This window comes from Manis pentadactyla, chromosome 1, assembly GCF_030020395.1.
Source record: "Manis pentadactyla isolate mManPen7 chromosome 1, mManPen7.hap1, whole genome shotgun sequence".
NCBI classification, from domain to species: Eukaryota; Metazoa; Chordata; class Mammalia; order Pholidota; family Manidae; genus Manis; species Manis pentadactyla.
In genome coordinates, this window is record NC_080019.1 from 94,037,465 (window position 1) to 94,046,466 (window position 9,002).

The 9,002-nt window shown below is 38.4% G+C and overlaps 1 protein-coding gene across 1 annotated transcript in view; it reads right to left on the reverse strand.

Annotated features, from left to right (window-relative positions):
• The window catches only part of SPTSSB (serine palmitoyltransferase small subunit B), a 36,331-nt gene extending 27,587 nt beyond the window's left edge, over positions 1 to 8,744 (reverse strand). The window contains exon 1 of the mRNA XM_036906228.2: positions 8,690 to 8,744. The gene's annotated coding sequence lies outside the window, so the exon portion shown is untranslated. The remainder of the gene's footprint in view (positions 1 to 8,689) is intronic.
• Positions 8,745 to 9,002: the final 258 nt, after the last annotated feature.

Below are 9,002 nucleotides of genomic sequence, written 5' to 3' on the forward strand. Positions count from 1 at the left end.
GTGATCAACTTTGTAGATAAACCTAAGTTATAGGTTGGAGTTATAAAAGGCTTAGCACATTTACAGAGTTCTAAGAATGACTGAGGGTAAAATTTTGGGGTAAATAGGAAGCCTTATTTTTTAATTCAAAAAGCTATTGTCCAAGGGTAAAATGGGGGAAATGTTGCCTATGATCAGTTCAAGTAAAAAAGACTAAAGAATTTAACTTGACTTCAAGTTCATCATGAGCCAACAGTGTTGTGAAGTGGTTGGCAAATAAATAAATAAATAAGTAAATGATCCAATTGTTTTAGTCCCTTCAGGCTGTTATAACAAAATACCACAGACTGGGTGCCTTATGAACAACAGGGATTTATTTTTCACACTTCCACAGACTGAGGAGTCCAAGATCAAGGTGCCAGCATGTCTGTGTTGTGGGGAAAGGCCCTCTCTTGTTTACAGCTGGCACTTTCTCACTGTGTCCTGACATGGTGGAAAGGCAAGGGATCTCTCTGGAGCCTCTTTTATAAGAACACTAATCCATCCTCATGAATTTAAGCACCTCCCAAAGGCCCCACCTCCTAATACTGTCTGTCACCTCTGGAGATTTGGATTCAACAAGTGAATTTTGGGGGGACACATTTAGACCGCAGCACCAGTATTCTTATATATTTATAGAAATGCTACGCGACAGGTGAGAAAAGGGGGCTACAGCTCTTGGCTTTGATTAGCCTCTGTGTTCCAGCTGTTAAAAATGGCCACTCCAGCTGGATGGAGAAAGTCTGGAAGGTTTCCAGTGGGGGAGGAATGTGTCACAGAGGCATTAAAAGACGTACAAGGTTTTAATGGGTATTACAGGCTGTCATGGAGGGAAAGATTTGGAATTGTTTTATTGTCCTCAGAGGTGAGTCTCAGGAAAAATCTGAAACAATAAGATCTATCTAAAGGGGAAGGGGTTGCTGGTCAAAGTAGTGAAAATCCCTGTAGGGAAACTGTTCAAGCAGAGACTAGATACCTTCTTAGAGTTGCTACCCATCAGGAGGAAGGTTTTAAGAAAAGAGTTGTAAAATTTCATCAAATTTAAGATCCTATTCTATAATCTATCTATCCCACTGGAGAATGATTTGCCTCATTAAATTTTTTTTATATTGTTAATGTACAATTACTTGAACAGCATTATGGTTACTATACTCCCCCTAGTATCACGTCCCCTCCACATACCCCATTACAGTCACTGTCTATCAGCATAGTAAGATGCTGTAGAATCATTACTTGTCTTCTCTGTGCATATTGACTTTCCCGTGTCCATACCCTGCTACACTATGTGTACTGATCATAATGCCCCTTTTCCCCTTCTCCCTCCCTACCCACCCATCCTCCCCCGTCCCTTTCCCTTTGGTAACTGTTAGTCCATTCTTGGGTTCTGTGAGTCTGCTGCTGTTTTGTTCCTTCAGTTTTTTCTTTGTTCTTATACTCCACAGATGAGTGAAATCATTTGATACTTGTCTTTCTCTGCCTGGCTTATTTCACTGAGCATAATACCGTCTTGCTCCATTCATGTTGTTGCAAATGATAGGATTTGTTTTCTTCTTATGGCTGAATAATATTCCATTGTGTATATGTACCACATCTTCCTTATCCATTCATCTACTGATGGACACTTAGGTTGCTTCCATTTCTTGGCTATTGTAAATAGTGCTGTGATAAACATAGGGGTGCATATGTCTTTTTCAAACTGGGCTGCTCCATTCTTAGGGTAAATTCCTAAGAGTGGAATTCCTGGGTCAAATGGTATTTCTATTCTGAGTTTTTTGAGGAACCTCCATACTGCTTTCCACAATGGTCGAACTAGTTTATGTTCCCACCAGCAGTAGTGTAGGAGGGTTCCCGTTTCTCCACATCCTTGCCCAGATATAAACTCATTAAATTTTTTATTAATTTTTAGTAAAACAGTGTGGGTTTTGAAATTGGCAAACTGGAATTTGCTGTTGTGTGATATCCAGGATGTTGTTTAACCTCTGTGAACATCAGTTATGTCATCAGTAACACAGAGATAATTATTTCTGTGGTCTTGTGAAGATTATATCAAACAACATTGGTAAAGGGTGCTTAATGGTGCCTGGTCCTGGTATGGCTCAAAGACGGTGACTTTTAGCACCATTATTATTTGTTCCTCTTATTTTCTACATGCGTTTTATTTAGTCTCTTTCGAAGAGATTCCTTTCTGGTGACTGATGAACCCTTCAGAGATGTATGATAAAAGTGGGTAAGGTGGTGACTCCTGAGTCTAGGACATTATCTTGTCCATCAGAACGAGGACCTGATTGACTTTTTTCTTTGTTTAAAGTTTTGAACAATAAAAAATTCTATTAAATATTTAAGGACCAAGCTTTCCCTTGTAGAGCAGATAAAGTATCTGCCTCCTCAAATAAAAAGGCTTGGTTACTGAAGCATTGGGGCCAGTTACAGATTCTTTCTCTTTTTTTCTATCAATAAAGTGACTCTCAGCTAATTTTACTTAAAAACTACCCTTCAGTGGACAAATTAATAAAGGAGAAGCAGTTTCCTATTCTTAGAAGAAAATAAAAAACATGAAATTCCCTCATGGCTAGGGAAGAGGCCAAGAGTATTCTCTCAGATGAAAGTAGAGGGAGGCATTCAATTACTGGGTCTCCACAGGTTGGTCACAGGTTGGCATTTTGTCTCATTGAGAAGGTAATAGAAAACTGCATATGAGGAGGCACTATGATAATTCTGACTAAAGATCTTACAGAAAAAGGATTTTTAGATTGTCAAAAGAAACAAAAAGATGTAACAATCAGGTTTTTGTAAGACTTAATTTCAGTATTTCTTTCTTCTGTATCAGTGAAGATTGACTGATGCTTTTTGGGCAAGTACATCCCAGAACAGAGAGGAACTGGAGATTTGGCTATCTGTGGAGGAAAGTTGGTGTGAGAGCAGTTAGAGGTATTAAAAGTTGCTTTGGACATGTCAGTGTGAGCATTTTTCCTTCTTTTCTTCTTTAGTTCTTTTAATTTTCTCATTCAATATCCTGCTTTAATTCCTTCCCAAATTCTCTTTTTATTCTGTTTGAGATCTTGAACTCAAAATGATAACTTTAGCTTGGATTCCCTAATTAAAATCCTTTGATTTTATAATGGAGCTGAAAGAGCAGAGATACAATATTTGAATAGTAAACTGCCACTCAGGAAACTGCCAGATATTTATTGAGCAACTTAAGTCCCAGAACTTTGCTAATCACTTTAATGTATCACCTTATGCAGTTCACTTAACACTATAATGGAGGCATTATTTCTATACCCACTTAATAAATGAGGAAACTGAGGATTGAGAAATTTAAAAACTGATCCAAAGTCTCACAGCTAATGTAGAGCAGACACTCTTAACCATTCTGCCAGACTGCCTGTCTGCAAAGATCTCTGATCATGACATCATAACCCAGCAAACCATTCCATCCATCCATCCATTCAATCAAATATTGAGCAAGCATGTACTAGGGATATAAACTATGAATAAGATTGACATGATCATTCTCCTCTGGATGCTTTCTAGACAGGAGGAGGGACAGTTACACAGGCATCCCCACACAGTGTGCTAAGTGCTATGACCGGCAGGTGTAGGGTATTCTGGGGCACAGAAGGAGGCTCCAGCCCAGTGTGGGAGGGGGGCGTCAGGACAGGCAGGTCAAAAAGTTCTTGTCCTCATCACTGTGTGCTTCAACTGTTTTGCAGCAAAAGGCATATGATGTAACCTCTAAAAAGAAAGGTTTTTGAAGCAAAGTCCTCCTCTGTGTTCCCTCAGTGCCTGGTACATAGTGACTGCTCAATAAAACCTGGTGAATGAATGAATGAGAATTCTAATTCTACATAGGTGCTCTATTATAACAGAGAGTCTTTTGACGTATTTCTAACTTGATTCTGAAAATTCCTAAATGTTGCTCCTCTAAGCCTGAAATAAATGTCCCCTTTTGACTTAAAAAAATCAGGTCCCTGCTCCCTTTTAAATCATTTAAAAGTGCTGTACCCATTATAAAAAAGGGAAAGCTGCCATACCCATTTTATTTTATTAGAATTATGCATCCTCAGGTATCTTTTAAACCAGGTGCCTTGAGTAGAGATTCCGGGAGTCTGGGAAAGTAGAGATGCGCCGTTTGCTTTTTCCCCCTTTTTTCTAGTTGACCTGTGGGGATTCCAGGCTGTGTTCTATAGTGCTGAAAGATATGCTCTCCCTTCGACTTTTCAGGATGGCCTGGAAATTTTTCTTCCCCTTGACTTCTTCCAGCCTTCTCACTCTTCAAAACGTGTTAACTTTGGGAAAGTGGTTCTTAATTATTTACCACACAATCCTCTGACAGACTACAAGAAACCAGGGCAAAGTGAGAGAGCAAGGCCAAAAGGCTAACGATGTCCCTCAACAAGAAGTTTTGTTATCATAAGGCGGAGGGCTGTGTTTTACTTAGAGTGTAGGTCTTTAGAGCAGGTATTAAGTTATGTCTTCTTTGTGCCAGCTTGGAATGTGTTGGGGTAATGTAATATTTTCCTTAGTGAAAAAGCAGCAAATTCAAGGTAGTAAGATAATACTGATGGGAAAGGGAAATCAAGGCTTCCAAACTGGGGAGACATTAACCTGGAGCTGGTACTGGAGTCACTGTGGCCAGGTTACTTTCTAAGTACATAATTTTATTTCCTAGCCTGTTTAAAATTTCTAAGTTTAAAATTATACCTCATGTCTTCTCGGGTTAATTTTTCTCCAGAGCTCTTCTATATATATATGTACTGTATAATTCACTTATTATCATTATTTTATTATTTTTTTAATGTCTTATGTTCCGTCTGGAATTCAGGCTCCTCAAAGGCAGAAATTTCTGTCTTTTTTGTTTATTATTCTTCCAAGGCCTAGAATTGTTCTGGTACAGGGTAGGTGCACAATAAATATCAGTTGAATAAATGAATTATTAATCATAGTCAAAGCAATATTAATAAATAATAACTATAATCAAGTTTCTCCTATATGTATTTAACTTACAGACAACTGGCTAGACCTTTAAAGTAATTTTATAGAAATCTTGTGATTGGACAGTAGGACCTCTACAAAAGCTGCAGTGATGGAAAACCACATGCAATCCATTTTGATCAGCAGAGTTTGATCTTTCACACATACACATGGGAGGACAAGCCTGTATTGGTGAGGATGGAAAATCCTGAGGTTTCCTGATGTAGATAGATTTACTTGAATCCCTAAAGCTAAGGGTATAGTTTGGCTCAGTGTACTCATAACTGTTCCTGGCAAAAAGTGCAGGTGATGCTCATGACTGCCATGAAAATCAGAGACTCACTATTTTACATTCCCACTGCTGGACAAAGTATTACAATCCAATTCTATGATTCTTAGTATAGAATCAGGCAGTTTATGGGAACTCAAAACATAAAAGATGATTAATTAGAGGAGTATATTAATTGTTTGGGAGCTTCTCCTGTGTTTGAGACTGTCCATAATCACAGGAGATACTTTCCAGCAATGACATGTCAGTGACTGTAAGGACCACAGTGGCTGCTCCAGTCTTCCTTTACCCCAGGACTCCTACTTGGGGGGCCAGTCTTGTAGAAGTGAATCTAGGTTAATCTGAGTGGCAGACAGGTACACTTTAGCTGAGATTCAAGTGTCCTCCCTTTTGCCCAGCGTGGCCTCTCTCAGCAACTGGCCTAAAGAACTGATGAAGGACTAGACTTACCAGAAACAGGGAGAGCAAGCAGCCTCACCGGGTTTGTATTAAATATAATGAGTTGGTGAGTCCAAAAAGATAGGGCATTGCAAGTAAATTCTCTGTAGGATTGCCTTAATGACATTTGACTTATTTCTAAACAGAGGAAAGCTTGGGCAGGTGTACAAACATATGCAAATCACATAGCTGCGTAACTACCTGTGCCGCTTAGTCATTTCATATATCTCAATGTGGCCCATGGTAAAAAGCCTCATGTAAATCATGGATCTAGTTGTACTTGGGGATTCTTGACCTCTAGTCCTAAACCCATCTGTTTTTTTAATACTTAGATAATTTATTTTAAAAAACAGCTTTATTGAGATATGATTCACACACCACACAATTCACCCTTTTAAAGCACACAGTTCAATGCTTTTTAGTTACTCACAGTAATGCAACTATCAGTAGTCAATTTCAAACCATTTTCATTAACCTGAAAAGATGCCTTTTACCTTTTTTCAGTCCTTTGTCATGCCTTCCCTACTCCATCCCTCACTCCGGCCATATGCAACCACTCATCTACTTTACAAATTTGCCTGTTGTGGATGTTTTATATAAATGGAATCATACAATATGTAGTCTTTCACTTAGCATAATCTTTTCAATATTCGTCTTTGTGGCATGTATCAATACTTCATTCCTTTTTATTGCTGAATGAAATATTCCATTCTATATTACATCTTATCCATTCATTCATCAGTGAGTAGAGACTTGGGCTGCTTTTGCTTTTTGGCTATTATGAGTAATGCTGCTGTGATCATTTGTGTGCAAGTTCTTAGTGGTCATATGTTTTCAATTCTCTTGGTTATATACCTAGATGCAGAATGGCTATGTAATATGGTATAATTCAATATTTAACTTTTTGAGTATCTACCAACTATTTTCTATAGCAACTCACCATTTTATATTCCCACCAGCAATACATGATGGTTCCAATTTCTCCAACTCCTCTTCAACATCTGTTACTAATTTCTTTTTTTTTTATAATGGTAGTTTTAGTTGGTGTGAAGTGGTACCTTGTGCTCTGATCATTTCCCTAATGACTAATGATAGTAAGCAACTTTCATGTGTTATTTGGCCATTTGTACATCTTCTTTGGAGTAACGTCTATTCAAATCCCTTGCCCAATTTAAAATGAATTATTTATCTTTTAGTTGTTGAGTTTGTTTTTTGTTTTTGCCTTAAGAATGGGGGATGGATGGAGGAAGAGAGCCCAAGATCTCTCACCTGTTCTCGCCTACGGTAGAGATTCGGCAACACAAAGCTAGGGTGGATAAGATGTTGGTGGCCTGCTTTTCCCAGGTATACTTAGCCCTAGACTGGGACGTAGGTTGAGACAGAGTGCTGTGCTCTTGGCTGCAGGCCCTGAGAGTGAAGCACCACCACACCCAGCTGGAGAGAGGCAGGGAAGTGGGTTTTGTGGCTCAAATGCCACAAACTCCTGCTATTCTTAACTGAAACATAGTAGATTGTCTTGAATACATTTTTCTTAATTTGTTGCATTTCCTCAGGACAATTTCCAGAAACTAAATAGTTTATGTATACTTTTCACCAGTTGTTATTTTGCTAGAGAGTGGGTTCGTGGAACTCCTCACACCACTATTCTGGAAGTTGAGTCCTATCTGGATACTTTTGAATCAAGATTTTGTATCTTGTACACTTGGTGGTAAAATAGTTTATCCCTACATAGTAAATATAGAATTATAAAGGATATTTTTTATGAAAGTATTTGCAAATTTACAAACTGAATTAAGAAAACCAATTGAAGTTGAAGATGGGTTGACTTTCAACTTCATATGGAGGCAAATTCTAGAACTCCCATTCATTTGGCTTGATAAACCATTCTTAATTTATTATTATTAAATAGTTGTATTAGAAATACATGAATCATGTGGGTGGCAGTACATTTCTTGAGTTTGCTCTTGCTCCAGTAATTTACATACACACCCATCACAGCCACTGAAAACAGTCATCAAAATGATATCTATTTTAAAAAGCATAGGAATAATTAAGATATGATCACCAAGTTATTAAAACTCACTAGTTTTTTGCATTAATCTAAAAAGTTCATAAGCAAAATGACCATACATTTCTTGATTTTTGTTTAGTACAATGGAACTGCGCCACAGAGTCTTTTGAAAAAACTTCCCCAACTTCTCTGATGCATTTATTTGTAGTTTTATGGCTGAGATTTACATTTAACAATTCTTCAAATTCTTTATTTTTTTCATGACCTGGGCTGATATATTAGTTGCCAACCAGTTGAATATCACTTCAGTTGAAACAGATCTGCAATCTCTGCTTCTGTCTAAAAACCCTTCTCTATCTAGTCCCCACATCCCCGCCCCTATAGCAAAGTTAACTATACCTTTCTCCTTGGGCTTAGAAGTCTGGTTACTTATAAATCATCACTTTGAGCTAACCATCTTTGAAAAAAACATACTGCTTAATAATCATGAGAAAATGTTAAAATGTATTCCTTGTTGGAAATTCTTTACTTTTTGATTAGTTGACTTGTATTATTGCCTAAAGTAGCTTATGGGCAAAAAGTATATAAGAGCATGAAGCTGGATAAAGGTGGATAGTTAAGAATGAAACCAAGCACCTCCCAATGATACTTCCCTGAAGAGTTATTGCTGAACTACACAAAGGTAGATAATGAAGTAATTAACAAAGATGTTTTCTCTTTTTTTGGCTGGGAAAGTTTCAATAATAAAGTTGGCTTTTGTTGAGTGAAACATCTTAGCTTCTAACATAGTTAAAGGCAAATGGAAAACTCCATTCAATTTTTAAAATTTTAATGCAGTTAAATAACAAACTGATACAACTGCATTAAAGCTTAGTATTAATTTTTCCCCTATAGAGGTAGAAACTGTGTCATCCCAAAGCTACGTTATGATTCAAGCTGGTATTTTGGAAGATGCTTACCTCCTGGTGTGGTGTTTGTCCCTGCGGCTTAGGTGAGCGCGGAAGCGTTGGCTCCTCCCCAGCGGCCGCGAGCTTCCCACTGCGCTGGGCTCCTCCGAGCCTCCCGGAGTTAAGGTGCTCGGCCCCGCCCCCTGCTAAAACTCCAACTCTGCCAGACTGATTTCGGTGATTAATTATTGACAAAGGAAAACACTCCCACGCAAACTTGTGTCCAACCGCAGTGCTCCCAGCTACTCCTTCCAGAAGAGAACCCGGCTGCACCACTCCCCTCCCCCCCTTGCTTTACGGTCCCAACTTCCCACTCGCTGCCACT